This window comes from Rhinopithecus bieti, unplaced genomic scaffold, assembly GCF_001698545.2.
Source record: "Rhinopithecus bieti isolate Rb0 unplaced genomic scaffold, ASM169854v2 scaffold_36004, whole genome shotgun sequence".
Classification (NCBI taxonomy): Eukaryota; Metazoa; Chordata; class Mammalia; order Primates; family Cercopithecidae; genus Rhinopithecus; species Rhinopithecus bieti.
This window is the reverse complement of record NW_016815976.1, coordinates 128,618-146,398: the sequence shown is the minus strand read 5'-3', so window position 1 is coordinate 146,398 and position 17,781 is coordinate 128,618. Positions and strand designations below refer to the sequence as shown.

Sequence of the window (17,781 nt, the reverse complement as noted above, 5' to 3'; positions counted from 1 at the left end):
AAAAAAAAAACACCGAAACCATTCTCTGGAAGCAAACAGAATTATCAGCTTCTAAATAGGGCTTTTTCCAGGAGAGAAGAGCACAATCAATTAGAAATTGATCGAACTAATATATGCAGTTCAGGATAAGATAACAGCACTAGAATCAGCAAAATCCACCATGATTAATTAGTCTAGGATATATGATATGGTTTGGCTCTGTGTCCTCAGGTGGGCCAAATCTCATCTCGAATTGTAATCTTCACGTGTCAGGGGAGGGAGGTGAGTGAATCCTGGGGGCGGACTTCCCCCTTGCTGTTCTCGTGATAGTAAGTCTTCACGAGATCTGATGGTTTAAAAGTGTGTAGCTCTTTACTTCTGTCTCTCCTGCCACTATGAGAGGAAGTTCCTTGCTTCCCCTTTGCCTTTTGCCATGACTGCAAGTTTCCTGAGACCGCCCCCCAGGTCATGCTTCCTGTAAGCTTGTGGAACTGTGAGTCAAACCTCTTTTCTTCATAAATTACTCAGGTAGTTATTTATAGCAGTATGAAAATGGACTAATAGAACATACGAGACCACTTTCTGGCATAAAAAAATAGTTTTTATTAAGTTATATTATTATAAACTAAGAAGAACTTTCTAAATGAATTAAATAGTACTGAGTTTTCTGATAGCCTCTCTTTTTGATTTGTGCTCTGTTGATTCCATTGGAAACGCCTGTATGGGTCATTTCTATCCTTGGGCTTAGTTGGGAGGATTCCTCCCTGAAAGGGCCAGGCCAGGGTGATGAGTGCAAGGCTAGAATCTAAACCCAGATGGAGAAATATGTGGCATTATTCCAGTGGTTATCTGCTTGAAGTCATTTAAAAAGCAGGCTAATTAAATTTTTTTTTTCTATTTTCACCTGATGAACTCTGGAACATTCCAAAATCACTTTGTATTTTACCAGTGCTTTCATAAGAAAATTAATAGGATCATCTGAATGGACTGTTACTGCAAAGGCTTTTAGAGGCAACAAAGGTCTTTATTCTGTGGTGTGTGGTTTGCGCAAATCCACAGGAAGGAAAATACATAAAAATGCATATTAGCATTTATGATATGAATGATTTCCAATATGATGATTATGGGATGATGATTCCCAATAATGTGTGAATAAACAAAATAATTTTAAAAATTCTAATTATTACAGTTGGTCATTAAATACAGCATATTTATTTTATGAATGCTATTTGTAAGCAAACGTGATTTCTTTCATCTTTGATGAATGAGAGATTTCAGAGCTATGTAAAATAGTTTTTGATGTCGCACCTATGGCTCTGGTTGTCATTTAAAAATAAGCATTTTTTAAAACCAACAAACAGGCTGGACTTGGTAGCTCACGCCTGTAATCCCAGCACTTTGGGAGGCTGAGGTGGGCGGATCACTTGAGGTCAGGAGTTCGAGAACAGCTTGGCCAACATGTCGAAACCCCGTCTCTACTAAAAAAAAAAAAAAAAAAAAAGAAAAAAGAAAAAAAGAAAAATTAGCCAGGCATGGTGGTGCTTGCCTGGAATCCCAGCTACTCAGGAGGCTGAGGCACCAGAGTCACTTGAACCTGGGAGGCAGAGCTTGCAGTGAGCTGAGATGGCACCACTGCACTCCAGCCTAGGTGACAGAGTGAGACCGTGTCTCAACAAAACAAACAACAACAAACAGGCTATTTCAGTATTATGGTAAATGTTGCACTTTTCAACAGATGCACCCCGAGTTCATGGATTATCTAGTTCCTTTATGTTCTCTCCTTTTAAAAACTGGCCTGCATTTTAGTCACTTCATCAGAGAAGTTAAAGAACGATACTACTTTCTTTCCTTTGATACTCTACTAAAAAGAGAAAAAAGAAAAAAGAAAAATTAGCTAGGCATGGTGGCGCATGCCTGTAATTCCAGCTACTCGCGAGGCTGAGGTGAGAGGATCCCGTGAGCCCAGGTGTTCTCGGTTGCAGTGAGCTATGATCATGCTACCACACTCCAGCCTGGGCAGCAGAGTGAGATCCTGCCTCTTAAAAAAGTGAACTAACTGTGATGGCTAAATGGAATTATCTTGTTTAAAATATCTTTCAGACACTCATCTTGGCCTTGTCTTCTCATTTATTAAAGCCACTTCCAACCCTGAGATTCACTGAGTTTTAATGATGGGCTGAATTGTTTGTAAGCCTCTTAGCTGTTTTGGTTTAGTAAAGCATGGCAGCTCCATTTTAATTGACAGCGGCTGTATTCCAGTTAACTGCCAATGATCCTGACAAGTTTCTTTTCGGCCAGTATATTTCCATAAAATATTTCTACATGCTAGGTGAAACCAGATTTGAAATTAGAGTTCAGGTAAAGAGAAAAGGCTTTTGAAAGTCCTGATATAACTGCAGATTCCTTGTTGGAAACACATTTAGCTGTAGTTTCAGCAATACTTTCTATTAATCTTATTGCTAAATTACTAAAATACTACTTAGGAAAAAGGATTAATTCATTAAATCTGACAAGTTCCGTCGATTTTAGATGGTAGGTACCTCTGTAGGCACTAGAGCGTCACTCAGTTATGTAGATCCTCAGTACTCATTGCCCTGAACTATGACAGCTAAGGGAAATTGCTGAAAGAGGCATTGGGTTCTTGTATAAGGCAGTGCGTGAAGGAATATTGTTTGCTTGTAAAATAGTTTGAATATGTCCAAGTTGTAATCTAGGGAATGGACTAAATGACTTCATGAATTTCTTCTAGACCAAAGAGTCGATGGCATTTCCCTACAATTAAGTCTAATTGACCTTAAATTTCAATATTGTGTTCAGACCCCATATGCTCCATTGCTTATTTTCATATGTAACCTAGATGCAAAATAAATCCTTTCATGCTCCTGATAGCTAAATATTGTTTTATAAGACCCTTGTTAAATCCATGCCTTATGATTTATGTTAATTTTAAGAAGCTTTTACTCATAGTCTATTTTTCTGCATCTCTTTTATCCTTCAACCAGAGTTCAAAATTATTTTTCTGCTTTTTTCAGAGTAGGTCTCAAATGCCTCTCCTCCCCTAAACTTGCATACCTAAACTCATAAAAGTACCAAGAGAACAAAGGAGGTTTCATCTCCTTATATCAGTTGGGGGCCATTGCTAACAAAAAAGAAAAAATAGAGATGATATGGGGAGAATGGAAGGTCACTGGTCTACAGTGTTTTTCCCTGCATATTTTTTAATCAAAATTTATTTAAGTGATAACAGCTGGTCAAATGTTTTTCTAGTCTAATTCAAAGAGGATTACCTCCTAGGGTGCCCAGTCACTTTGGCAAGACAGCAATTTATTAAGCATATGTCACATTTGATTCCATTAGCTCTCCTTTCCCAAATATCAGCTGCAAAATAATCTTTCTAGTTCCTTTTCTAACCTCTCTCCCTTCCCAATCATCTTAAAAACTTTATTCCATGTCCTAACAACCTGTCTGAAACTCTTTCAAAGTAGTCGGCCCCTGTCTGTTTGTTAGCACTCATCTCTGGGCATAATCTCTGTAACTTCTCCACTTAGATTAGGATACGTCCTGGGAAAACGGGGCAAAAGTAAAATTCCAACACAGTTGTGTCCAGTTGATGCTGACAAGCTCTGCTATTTCAGCCTGGTCTCTGTTAGGACTATAGACGCAGCTTTAGCTAAAACGTAGCACATTGAGATAAGTTGGAAAATCCAGAATAAAGACATTCCCATTGTAATATTTTTCTTTGTATTTATAATCAAATTGTCATTAAGCTTATAGGACCACCTGGTACTATTACATCGAATAACGAATTCAGTACCGATAATGCATCCAGCTGGGAATACTTAAGAAAACTCAATTGAAAACTGATGTTTTAATAAAATAGATTTTGATAAATGAAAATTGCAAGATGTAGGTTTCACTGGATGCTGGTCTAAATTAGAATAAACCATAGTTGAATATTATCACTTGAGAAATGCTTTGAATGTCTTTTGATTGTTAGCCACAGCTGAGTGTAGCAATTTTTTTCTGAACATATTTGAGAGTTTGCAAAACTGCTTACAATAGACACTTAAACAATTATATGTCTGAATTTAGTTAGTAGGACTCTGAAGTAATTATATATTTAAATCTACAGAATGCGGCTCTGGTATTTGTTAAGTTGTAAGCTTCAGCAATGTGGCGAATCTATACATTTATCTCTCTACCTATTAAGCTTGCAGTTACCTGCATGATACACTTTTTTTTCCTTGGAAGATATCTGTTTTCATTGTATCCTGAAATTTGTTTCATCTTCCTTTCATGTTTTTTCATTTAATTCAAGGACTAACTTTATTATCTCCTCTTCTCCCCGCCCACCTCCACCCCCCCCACCAACCAACAGCTACAACGTTTTCATGATGTTCTAAATCTTGCAGCACGGAATAGAATATAAATGGAATTCCAAACAAGCAAATGCATAATAATCCATCATCTTTTTCTAGGGCGGACAGATGTCAAAGGAAGTTTATGCTTTGCTTTCAGGGTTTTTACATTCACATATTATTTTCACTGAGGCATTTAAAATACTTTATTAAGTTTTAGTGTTTTCTGAGGATCTTCTTATTTTATATAAACTGATATGTTGAGTAAGCAAAATATCTTTCTGTAGTTCTGCTATTGGGCTATTCCAAAGAAATATGTTCTTTTCTCAGGAAGGCTACACAAGTGTGCTTGATTTGTAGTTCCAGGGCCAGCAGGAGACTACTGAACATCAGTTTCAAATAAGACCAATGCCCTTATTCTACAGAAGAGCAGATATCTCTAGAAGAAAAGTGAGATAGCTAAGTTAACAGTGGAGCTTGATATACCTTCAAGTATAACATTGTTGCTTCTCATATAGGAGTTTTCCCATATTTATTGGGCACTGACTGCATGCAAAGACTGTGTAGATGACATTTTTATATGGTATACATTTCTTCTTAATTTTTATGACTTTGCAAACTTCATATACCCGTATCGTCTCTATATAATACATATAACTATGAAAAGCACATTAATAGTTACTGTTTACATACATTTTAAGAAATATTGGACCTAAGCAAACCAAACAAATAATACTAATTCACCTAAAAGAAGGACACTAACATAATTAATAGAATTTGTTATCCCAGAAGTAATGATTCCAGATAATTTGACACAATTTTCATATATATTTTCAGATAAGTTACAATGTAAAAATCAAGAGATCATAGGCTCTGATATCAGAAAGGCCCAGGTTCAAATCCCATCTCTATCATCTATTGGTTGTGACTCTTGGCCATGTTACTTGGACCTGGGGAAAATCAACATACAAATAGAAATGTGTATGATTTAGCAAGTACTCTGAGACATGGCCAGGATGCTATAAGAACATGGAGAAGGGGCCCCTAGCAAGGCCGAGAAGTGTTGGAGAAGCCATACCTGACCCTCTACAATTGAAAAGCTAACATTCAGATCTTTGGGATGATCTGAAAGATGCAGGAAAGGTCTCTTGTTCAAAAAGTATCCTTCCATTATCAACCCTTTCTCTCAGTAACATAAAGCTAGGATAGACTTGCTATTGTTATAACTTCTATGGAATCAGGCTTTCTCCATAAAATACAAACATGTCCAAAGAGTAGGCTAGTATATTCAGAACATATATCCCTGCTCTCTTCTCTCCTCTTACATGACAGGAGGGGCAGGGATTTGGGGAAATGAACAAGGATAAAGGGTTGTGCATATAATGGAACATTATCCAGTCTCAAAAAAAGGGAATTCTGCGCTTTGTGACAATACAGGTGAACTGCGAGGAATATTACGTTAGACTAATCACTGAAGGGCAAATACTGCAGGATTCAAGAGTTACCCAAAATAACCAAACACAGAGAGACACAGAGTAGGTGGTTGCCAGGGGTTGGGGGAAGGGGAAATGGGAAGTTGCTGTTAAGGGGCTTAAAGTGTCAGTTATGCAAGACGATCTAGAGACCTGTTATACATCATTGTGCCTATAGTTAGCAATACAGATTATACACTGAAAATTTTGTTGAGATCTCATGTTAAGTGTTCTTGTCAGGATAATAAGGGTTGTGAGGAAGAGGCTGGAAGGGATTTGGTGAAAGTGGTGAGCCCAGTTGTCTGGAAGGGCACTTCTCTGCAGCAGGAAGGGAGTGGGCAGTGGGTGTGGGTGAATGCTAAGGAAGAATTCCACTGAGCCAATTATTTTTCTTAGGCCCAGATGAGTTCCTGAATTATTTAAACAACAGTGTAGACAAATTTTGGTACTGTGACCATATAAAACACTGACAGTTGGAACCTGATAGTGTAGAGGAAGGGTTTTTCTTCATCTGCAGTTTCAGCTTATACATTTTATGTAAACCACCATGAGAGGGGAGTAAGCCTATCTACAAATGTGGCAGGTGCAGTAAAATAACTACTACAAAGGAATTACCTTTCATATGAATAGTTTTATGTATTTGTCAAAGCCTGAAGCCATGGTTGCCTGAGAGCTAGAATAGGAAGAGAATCTTTGGGAAAGGTCTCTAACCAATCCCAAAGCTGCAGTTTTCAATCCTGTGTCCCTTGTTACACTGGCCTGCTGACTGTGCTAGGAAATGGTAGGATTTCCCTTACATCTCCTAAGTGCACCATTGGGCAATTTGGACCACAGCATTTGGTTCAAATATCCTCTGAGGCTTCCATTTTAACCCTTGGGAAACCAAATAACTTAAGGTTTACTTCATTTCTGGTTCCCAGCTTATGTGCTTTTAATAAGGTAGATTTCCACCATACCTTGTCAACACAAAAAGTCAGTGACATGAGCAAGGCATGCTTTTGGAGTAGTTTTTAGTATATTTATTTTAAATATAGGTATGCACATTAAATATGACCCAGAAAAACATAATATCTTCAGGTGCTTTGTATGTCAAATGTTATCAGATGTTTGAAGACAAATGAGTAATAATTAAAGATGAATTTAAAAGTTGTTTTATACAGAATAAGTGAGATTTCTTTTTTTTTTTTTTTGAGATGGAGTCTCACTCTGTTGCCCAGGCTGGAGTGCAGTGGCGCAATCTTGGCTCACTGCAAGCTCCACCTCCCAGTTTCACGCCATTCTCCTGCCTCAGCCTCCTGAGTAGCTGGGACTACAGGTGCCTGCCATCGTGCCCAGCTAATTTTTTTTTTATTTTTAGTAGAGACAGGGTTTCACTGTGGTCTCTATCTCCTGACCTCGTGATCTGCCTGTCTCAGCCTCCCAAAGTGCTGGGATTACAGGTGTGAGCCACTGTGACCGGCCAGTGAGAATTCTTAAATAGCTAAATAGGGAAACAGATTGACAGTTATTAAAATATGAAGAGCATTTTAACTCAATGCCTTTAGAAAGAATACTATATGCAGTTAGACATATGTTTATAGAAATACAATAGAGAGTAGATATAATTCTAAACTTTGTGAATTTTTTAGTGAGTTAACACTAAAATGAAAACAAAATAACCTTTAAAACTTTAATTTTATTTGTTTTATTTAAGGCTTAAGCATTTCAAAAAATCCTTTTAAAGAATTCATATTTGTGAGGAACAATTCAAAGCAGAATGTCAACTCAAGATTTAAAAGGAGAAAACATCTTTATGTACAACAGCAATGAAAATCATCACTGATCCAGATATAATGAAGGCTATAAAGAATACAAGCAAGAAGTGATTAGATGTTGTTAGGCAGAGTAGCTATGATGACAACCAAACATTCGCAAGAAAATTGATAAGCTGCAAATTTAGGAATTTCAGAAGTGATGCTGAAGTTTGCATTTGACTGGCCTTCTGAAGGCCAAGGCTGAAGCTAATTAGCAGATTTTGGAAAATTCTGTGGCTGAATTTGAGCTACTGTACATCTCCACATTTGGAGGGAATAAGGACTGCCTTAGACAGTAGCATATCATTAGAATGAATAATGGTAAGTCATATGATAAGTGTGTGCCTGCCATTCAGAGTGAGTGTGAACAGTGCTAACACAGGAACCCATCAAAGCCACTTGTAGGACAGAACATTACTATACCCAGGTACACAGAGGCAAAGACTCAACATACTTCGGGACAAAAGGTCTTGGTTTTCTTTGATGCCACAAAGTAATTACCTAGGTAAACATCAGGGTCTTAGCTTCCGCAGTGTGATTTACCATACTCCAAACATAAATGTTTTCTTAACATTATTTCCCTTACCTGTTCTAATAGACTGAAGTCATCAAAATCTAGACAGATCTCCAAGTCATTTTGGCAGGAAGAAAGAATGGAAGATAGTATTGTCTGAAGAGGACGAAAGATCCTATGAAAACCTCTTTGAGGTTGAAAGAGATAGGGTTTCCAACCCACATTTACCTTCTTTCATTAATTTCTTCCATTTGGTTAAGGAGAAAATGATCTAAAATAGCAATGTGTGGAAAACTAGATACGTTGCAAACACATATTAGACACCACTGGGATTGCCTCTGTGTTGGAGATCCTTGTTTCTATGATCTTATTGAATCATTAGTGTAAGCTGGCCAGTAAATTCTGCAGTTGGAAATTCTCTACTGTTGGATGAAAGAAGCAGGAAACGTGAGCTGGGCGGTAGTAATTGGGGTTTGCAGAATATTTTCTATACTACTACTGACAAAGGAGATGGGATAGATGAACCACACTATAGATGAGTATTTTAAAAATATTTTTCATCTTTTTTGAGATAACCAAATAAAAATTATAGTCAAGATACACAGAATGATATTTTGAAATACATACACATTGTGAAATGAATGATGACTGCATTCAAGTGAATTAATGTATTTATCACTTACATTGTTATCTTTTTGTGATAAGAATACATAAGATCTGCCTGGCAAGGTGGCTCATGCCTGTAATCTCTGTACTTTGGGAAGCCGAAATGGGCAGATCACCTGAGGTCAGGAGTTCTAGACAAGCCTGGCCGACATGGCAAAACCCCATCTCTACTTAAAAAAAATAGCTGGGCATGGTGGTGCACCCCGGTAATCCCAGCTACTTGGGAGGCTGAGGCAGGAGAATCACTCTGAACCCAGGAGGCAGAGGTTGCAGTGAGCCAAGATCATGCCACTGCACTCCAGCCTGGGTGACAGAGCGAGACTCCATTTAAGAAAAAAAAAAAAGATATACTTTCAGCAAACTTCAAGTGTACAATATTAAGTATAGTAATAAAGCTGTACATTAGGTCTCCAGAACTTATTCATTTTGTGACTATATATTTACACCGTTTAACCAACATCTCCTCATTCTTTACTCCCCTCACCCCTAGGACCCTTCTATTCTGTTTCTATGAGTTGAATTTTTAAAGAGTCTACAGCCAAGTAAATTCGTGCAGTATTTATCTTGCAGTATCTGACTTGTTTCACTTAATGTCTTCTGGATTCATTCATATTGTCACAAATGGCAGGGTTACCTTTTTCAAGGCTGAAATAATCTACTATATATAATTTTAGATTGAGGCTGGTGCAATAAGCTCTGCATATGGCTAAAGCCCTTTAGTTATATCTTCTTGCAGGCATGTATATCAGGACAGTTAGCACCACTTGTGTCTTTAGCAAGGTAGGGCAAAGTTATTAGTGTGAGCCATATCATTCCCTAGATATAATCAACTCCAGGTCTACTGCCATGGCTTCTGTCAGATCTTAGTTGAAGATGTTGGGGACCATGACTTTTCAAATGCCCTGTTCGCTCTTTAAGTGCTTGACAGAACTTTAGGAGGAGCAGTAACTTTAGTGGCTGGCCTGGGTTGGAGCTGGGAAACCTATGATGGCAGGTCTTTTCTTCAGGCCACAATTTATGGAGCTGAGCCAAAAGGCTGCATCTAGGATGGAAAACAACGAATAGCAAGACTGTCCAGTAGCATTTTCATCCAAAGTCAATATTCAGAGACAGGAATCCAAGTATGAAGCCACAAATACTTATTGCATCCCCATGTGCTAGGTATACTAGGCACTGGGGATATATAAGTGGACAAAACCTGACAAAAGTCACTCCGTCATGGAGGGTACAGTAGGCCTGAAGGGGTCTCTGAGCTGGACCTGTAATCTCAGCTGCTTTGCATAGTACATTTGAGGCCCTGGGCACAGCACCTTGGGATTACAAGGTCTGATCGATGACTATGCCACATTTTCTCTTGCTCCGAGAAGTGTGAACCTAGTTTTCCCTGTTTTGAATACTTTTACCCATTCCCTTCCTCCACCATGGATACCAATTTCCTGGATAACTCCTACTTATTTATTCTAAGTCATTTGGCACTTCTCCTGGGAAGTTGTTCCCAATTCCCAGGCCTAGGTAATATGTCTATTCCAAGTGCTTCCAATACTTACCATCGTTAACATACAAAACACATTGAATTATAATTTCCTGCTTACTTTCTATGTTACACATAAACCTGTAGCTCATTAAGGGGAGGGATTCTGTAATGTTACCAATATTTCTCCAGACCCTAGTGCAGTGACTGGAACATGGACTCTAAAATATTTGTAGAATATGGGAGTAGTTGACAATATATGGGACAAGCAACCATTGATCAACCAATTGGGACAGAGAAATGTACTGTACTAAATTATTCTGAGTTAACCAGGTGAAGTCTGTTTACCTATCTGTCTGTTTTTATAGCCAAACTTGGAAGCCACAAAGTTTATTTATAAGAAACATAAAGGATTGTTTCAGATGTATCTGGTAATCTGGCAAATTGTATTTTGTAAATATGGCTTCACCAATATATATCCCATCCCATATGCTTGTCAAATAATATGACATTGACAATGTTGTCTCCTCATTAAAACTGAATACACATTTGGAACTGCCTTGACCAATAGGACGTGGTAGAAGTGATGCTGCGTGACTTTCAAGTCCAGGTTGTAATTAGGCAGTATGGATTCCTCTTTTTTCTCTTAACTTGCTTACTTTTAGAACACAGCCACCAGGCTGTGTGGAAGCCCAGACCACGTGGTGAGGCCATATGTGTGTGTTCTGGCCCATAGCCCCAGCTCGGACCTCAGCTGACAGCTGGACTCAAATGATTTCAACAAGCCTTCAGCGAGCAGCCTTTGGATGATTCTAGGCACAAGATTTTAAGCCTTCCAGCTGAGGTCCAGACATAATGAAGTACAGACAAGCTGCTCTGTGGTCCCAGTATGAATTCCTGACTCACTGATATCATGGAGATACAATAAATGACTATTGTTTTCAGCCACTACATTTTGGGGTGATTTTTATGCAGCAATAGCTAATAATACAAGCAGGAAAGTAATTTTCCCAGCTTTCATATTCGTGATGCTGGCTTTCTCACTGTAGTTAGAACATACTTCATAAACCAGTCAATACTTGTTATAAACAAAACAAATTTGTATAAAAGAAGGGAATACTGTAGAAATGGTAATTTAAAAAAAGAAGTGACTGAAAATTAATGTAAATTAAAACTATAAAGATTAATAATAAAAGTTTAAAAGTTTTAAAAACTAGACTATAATAGAATTATAAAAGTTTGGACTAATATAAGTAAAATGAATTAAAATTGTTAAAATGGGAAATCCACTTCCTGTTTCAGCATGTCCTTCCTTCATTTTTTCCTTTTCTTTCCTTTTTTCTTTCTTTCCTTCCTTCTGATAAATAACCAATTTGCAAAAAATTCTGTCCTTATAAAAAAAATACATGAAAATATGCTCAATTTTACTTGCAATTAAATATTCAAATTAAAATTCTATGTATAAGTACATATATGTGCACACATATAATTAGTATATTTTATACTGAAGCCCACAATTTATTCAGATCCCCTTTGCTTTTACCTAATATCCTATTTCTGTTCTAGAAGTTCACAGGATTCCACATTACATTTAATTGTCATGTCTCCTTATGCGTCTCATACTATGGCACATTTTCAGACTTTCCTTGTTTTTGATGACCTTGACAGTTTTGAGGAGTACTGTTCAGGTAATTTTAGAAAGTCTCACAATTGAGATTTTGTTGTTGTTTTTCTTATGATTAAATTAAGGTTATGAGTTTTGGGGAAGAATACCAAAGTGGCAAAGTGCCATTCTCATCACATCACATTGATGGTAACGTGGCTTATTCCTGCTGATGCTAGGCTTGATGAGGACTAACAAGACATCATGTTGGATGTCACAGATTATTGAAAGATTTCTCCACTGTAAAGTTATTTTCCCCACTTTCCGCATTACTCTTTGCAATGAAGTCACTGTGAGCCCACACTTATGGGACGTTATACTCTACCTCCTTGAGAGCTATATATCTGTATCAATTTGAGCCTTTTTAAAATTAAAAAGTCTAAGGATTTATTTAGTTGTATATATTTATTATGTACAGCATGATATGCTCCCATTTATTTAATCATTTATTTGTGAGTTCTTTCTTTCCTCTTTGATTGAGCATTTCATATGATCCCATTTTATCTCTTTTTTAGTGTGACAATTATACTTTAAAAAAATTTAGTGGCTGTCCTTGAGTTTATAGTATACATCTTAAAGTAATATACATTTATTTTCAAATAAGCCTATAGCACATCACAGGTAGTGCAAGTAATTTATGATGGACTATTTCCAATTCTACCCTATGATCCCTTGTGACAATATTGTTGTCATTTATTTCATTCAATACATCGTGACTGTATTTTTAATAGTCAACCATTTTTTGGGTTAATTAAATAAGAACAGTTTAAAAAATTATTCTAACTCTGTATGAGTCAAGATTCAACCAGAAAAAACAACAGTAGAAGATACAGAACTTTTTTGTAAGGAATTGGCTTATGCAAAAAAAGCTGGCTAGACAATCCCCAAATCTGTAGGACAAGCTGTCGGAAAGGGCAGGCTGGAACTTTGGCTGCTAAATTTGAAGCTGCAACTGCTGTCCACAGGTAGAATTTCTATTTTAGGAAAAGCTTGACTCTACTCTTAAGAATTTTTAACTGATTGGATTAAGCCCATTTGAATTATCTGGTATAACCTCCCTTACTTAAAGTCAACTGATTATAAACTTTGATCACTTCTGCAAAACACCTTCACAGCAGTACCTTATTTTTTATTTTTCCATAAGTTCTTGGGGTACAGGGATATTTGGTTACATGAGTACGTTCTTTAGTGGCGATTTGTGAGATCCTGGTACACCCATCACCCAAGCAGCATACACTGCACCATATATGTTATCTTTTATCCCTTGCCCCCCTCTCACTTTACCCCCCAAATCCCCAAAGTCCATTGTATCGTTCTTATGCCTTTGTGTCCTCATCGCTTAGCTCCCACATATCAGTGAGAACATGCAATGTTCGGTTTTCCATCCTGAGTTACTTCACTTAGAATAATAGTCTCCAGTCTCATCCAGGTCATTGCAAATGCTGTTAATTCATTCCTTTTTATGGATGACCAGTATTCCATCATATATATCTCACAGTTTCTTTATCCACTTGTTGATTGATGGCCATTTACCTCAAGATCAGCATTTGATTAAATAACTGAACTGTAGCTAGCTAAGTGGATGCGTAAAACTGACCATCATGCCTCCATTTATTTCTTCTCTGATACTTTCTTAATGTAGATCTAAGCTTCTCACCAATGTTATTTTCCTTCTGCCTAAAGTTTTAAAAACATTTCTTAAAGGGAACTTCTCTTGGCGATGCTTTCCATGCTTTTTTTGTTTGTTTTGTTTGTTTTGTTTTGGCAACATTCTTATTTCTCTTTCAATTCTAATAATTTTGATGTGCATACAATTCCACATTGGCAGGAGTTTGTGCTTATTTCACTTTTTCTTTTTTTCTTATATGGTTTCTGGCAAGAAGTATACTGTAACTCCTATTTTTGTCTGTCTAAAGGTAAGGTGTCCCCACATGCCCCACACCAGTCTGGCTTCTTTAAAGATTTTCTTTGTCCTTGATTTTCTGCAGTTTAAATATGACATACCCAGGGATGGGTTTTGTTTGTATATATTTTACTTGGTGTTTTCTGAACTTCCTAAATCTGTGGTGTGATGTCTGTCATTAATTTTGGAAAGTTCTTGGCCATTTTTATTTCTGTTAAAAGATAAACTTAGGCACATTAAAATTTTAAAGAGTTTATTTGTGCATTCAGCAATTCATGAGTTGGGCAGTGCAAGGCACAAGTACTTCAGGGCTCCACTGAGGGGCCTCAAGGGGAAACTTTTGTTTCCAGAAGAAAGATTAAAAAAGAATTTGACTGGTTTTAAAATTGGAAGTCCTTAGAGGTTAGTTGGTGATTTCTGATTGGTCAAGTCTAGCTGGAAACCATTATTCTTAGCAAACTATCACAAGAACAGAAAACCAAACCAAACACCGCATGTTCTCACTCATAGGTGGGAACTGAACAATGAGATCGCTTGGACTCGGGAAGGGGAACATCACACATCGGGGCCTATCATGGGGAGGGGTGAGGGGGGAGGGATTGCATTGGGAGGTATACCTGATATAAATGACGAATTGATGGGTGCTGACGAGTTGATGGGTGCAGCACACCAACATGGCACAAGTATACATATGTAACAAACCTGCACGTTATGCACATGTACCCTAGAACTTAAAGTATAATAATTAAAAAAGAAAAAAAAGAGAGGAAAGTAGAAAAAGTTTTACTTTCTTGCAGCAACACAGACTAGGGGAAACTTATCTTTATTCACTTTGCTATGTATTTTAATGTATTGAACAGAGCTGTTACTCTACTTTTTGAAAATTAAGAATTACTATTTTTTTCCTATTTATTTTACTTCTATTCTTACTATATTACTACTATTTTATACTAATATTTACTATATTTTTTACTATACTTACTAATTTTACTATAGGTTACTTACTTTTTTTTACGTATATTTTTACTGATTAATTCATTCATACAAGTACTTTATTTAGGCTTACTACTTGAATTATGTGAAGGAAAAAGGCATAAGAAAATAACATGCATCCCTGCAGAAGAAAGCGTAAGATATTGGTGCCAATGGACTGTAAAAATACGCCATTACTGATTAGGTATATATTGACTATCATTTCAATTTCTGCTACCTGATCGCTAATGATTGTGCAATATATTTTCATGTGCTTATTTCCATTTGTATATCTTCTTGAATAATCTCTCTTCATGTCTTTACCTATTATATTAAAGATAGTTTGTTTCGCACTGTTAAAAAAAAAAAGTCGGAGGTTTCTGATTGGTTAAGCATCAATTTTGTTTGACAGTTTTGTTTCTATGTTAGGAAAGTTTCTATTGATCTATCTTCAAGTCCACTAATTCTTTAGCTGTGTCCAGTCTACTGATGAACTTATCAGTGGCATTATTTGTTAGTGTTTTTGATTTGTTAGTATTTCCATTTGATTCCATTTCTCTGCTTACCTAATCCTTCTATCCTTGCTTGTCGTTTACTTTTTCTATGGAGCCCTTAATAAACTAGTCATACTTAGTTCTTTAATTTTCTGCCTAATATTTTAATTTAATTTATTTTTTATTTTACTTTTATTTTGTTTTCATTTATTTTTTGAGATGGAGTCTCTGTCGCCCAGGCTGGAGTGCAGTGGCACAATCTCAGCTCACTGCAACCTCCACCCCTCCAGGTTTAAGCAATTCTCTGCCTCAGCCTCCAGAGTAGCTGGGATTACAGGTGCGTGCCACAATGCCCGTCTAATTTTTTTGTATTTTTAGTAGAGATGGAGTTTCACCATCTCGGCCAGGCGGGTCTTGAACTCCTGACCTCATGATCCACCCGCCTCGGCCTCCCAAAGTGCTGGGACTACAGGCACCTGCCACCACGCCTGGCTAACTTTTTGTATTTTCAGTAGAGATGGGGTTTCACTGTGTTAGCCAGGTTGGTCTCCATCTCCTGACCTTGTGATCCGCTGGCCTCGGCCTCCCAAAGTGCTAGGATTACAGATGTGAGCCACCACGTCCGGCCACTGCCTAATATTTTAAAACTCTTTGTTTTATCTGAGTCAGCTGACTGTTTGGCACAATGTAGCCACTCAAGTCTTAGTGAAAAGAGTAAATGAATGAATACCAAAATAAATAAGGATTACAGAAAGCTCAATTATTGAGGTTCAAAGGTATAGACGTTTTAAAAACACATTAAATATGTTTAGTAAAACAAGTTAAAAAATGGATGGTAACATACTGTGATAGGTTGAATAACGCCTCTCAAGATATTCAGATCCTTATCTCAAAACTGTGAATGTTATCTCAAGATATTCAGATCCTTATCTCTTAAAACTGAATGTTATCTCATGTAAAAACTAGACTTTTCAGATGTGATTTAGTTAAGGACTTTGAGAAGGGGAAGTTATCCTGGATTATCCTGGAGGACCTTAAATGTAATCACAAGTGTTCTTACAGAAGGGAAGCAGTACAAAGAAGGCAATGTGACCACTGGAGTAGGATTCTATGCTGCTGGTTTTGAAGATAAAAGATGGGGCCAGGATGCAAGAAATGCAGCTCTAGAAGCTGGAAAAGGCAAGTACATTAATCTTCCTCTAGCGTACAGTACTGCCAACACTTGGTTTGGTCTAGTGAAAACATTTCCGACTTGTGATCTCCAGAAGCATGATGGAATAAATACCTGTTCAGGCTACCAAATTTGTGTTAATTTATGACAGAGGTCATAGGGAACTAATACACACTGTGAAGTCCTTAACAGATATGTGAGTTGGCCCTGGCTTTCTACAGACTTGAAGACCCCTGTTGGAATGGAAGCTGTCTTGGTGGTGGAACCCCACATAAAGGGAGAGGATAGGATAGAATCCCATCGGTGCCATCTCTTCTCAGTCATTGCCTCACTAACAACTTTAACTACATGCCAGAACATCTGTTTTCAGTGGAGTTTACCTGCCAACTAATGAGAGATTACTAGGCAAAAAAGAATGATTCATGTCTCTCTGGCTGTGTAACTTCAAAGTCTCCAAGGTTGAGCCTCTTGGCAAGCCACAGCACCGAATACTCAACAAACGTTTAGAATGAAATGAAAATTGTCTTAGATAAATTGGCCAAAAAAATCTTGAATATGAACAAAAATAGAAAAGTAAACCTTTGAAAGTATAAAAAAGGTTAAAGAGGCCAAAAACATGCCAGCATATACAGAATGCTACTGATTCGTTCTTTTTTTTTTAGAAATAAGAAACTAAAACAGATGTGTCTCCAAGTTGACTTGACATTTTTGAAGTAGTTTCTCGAAATAGAAAAAACCTAAAGGAATAGAAAAAATCTAAAATTAAACTGATAGAACATAAATAAAACAATAAATTTTGAGGATTAAAGAATATCAGGTAAATATACCATTAAAGACATTAATAAGGAGTCCATATAAGTAATTCTTATATTTCAAAGACTGTAAATGTCTATAGTACATATCACTCTACTAAGTGCAACCTATGAAAGACCCCTATTTTATTTCAGTGAGTCACTAAAATACCTTCATCAAAAATACACTGTTGGGCCACTAAATTCCTTTTTTAATATCTACCCTAGCAATCACAAGTCTGCTCCAGTGATTTACAATGTACAAATCATTACACGCCATCCTTTCAAGTCAGTAAACATTCGTTATCTACTATGTAGTGGGCACTACTGAAGTTTCTGTCTCCAAAGAGTTCCATGAATTTGAGGATTTGCGGACATAATCTGATCTATCATCATTACTTATTAATTTTCACATTCTTATTACCTTAAAGCAAATGGGTCAAATTGAAAAGATGATTCTGTTTTCAAAGGATGCCCCTAAGCAGGTGACTGAAAACATTTCACCACAATTTGGTATTTTTTTTTTTTTTTTTT

The 17,781-nt window shown here is 37.0% G+C and overlaps 1 long non-coding RNA gene across 2 annotated transcripts in view; it reads left to right on the top strand.

The window, feature by feature from the left end:
- LOC108516641 (uncharacterized) overlaps positions 1-16,451 on the top strand; it is a 21,688-nt gene extending 5,237 nt beyond the window's left edge. Inside the window, exon 3 of one of the 2 annotated variants that reach the window (XR_001881889.1) lies at positions 16,348-16,451. This is a non-coding gene — a long non-coding RNA (uncharacterized LOC108516641). Of the gene's footprint in view, positions 1-7,502; positions 7,881-16,347 lie in introns of those variants that run through there. The other variant, XR_001881888.1, reaches the window with a different exon arrangement.
- Positions 16,452-17,781: the final 1,330 nt, after the last annotated feature.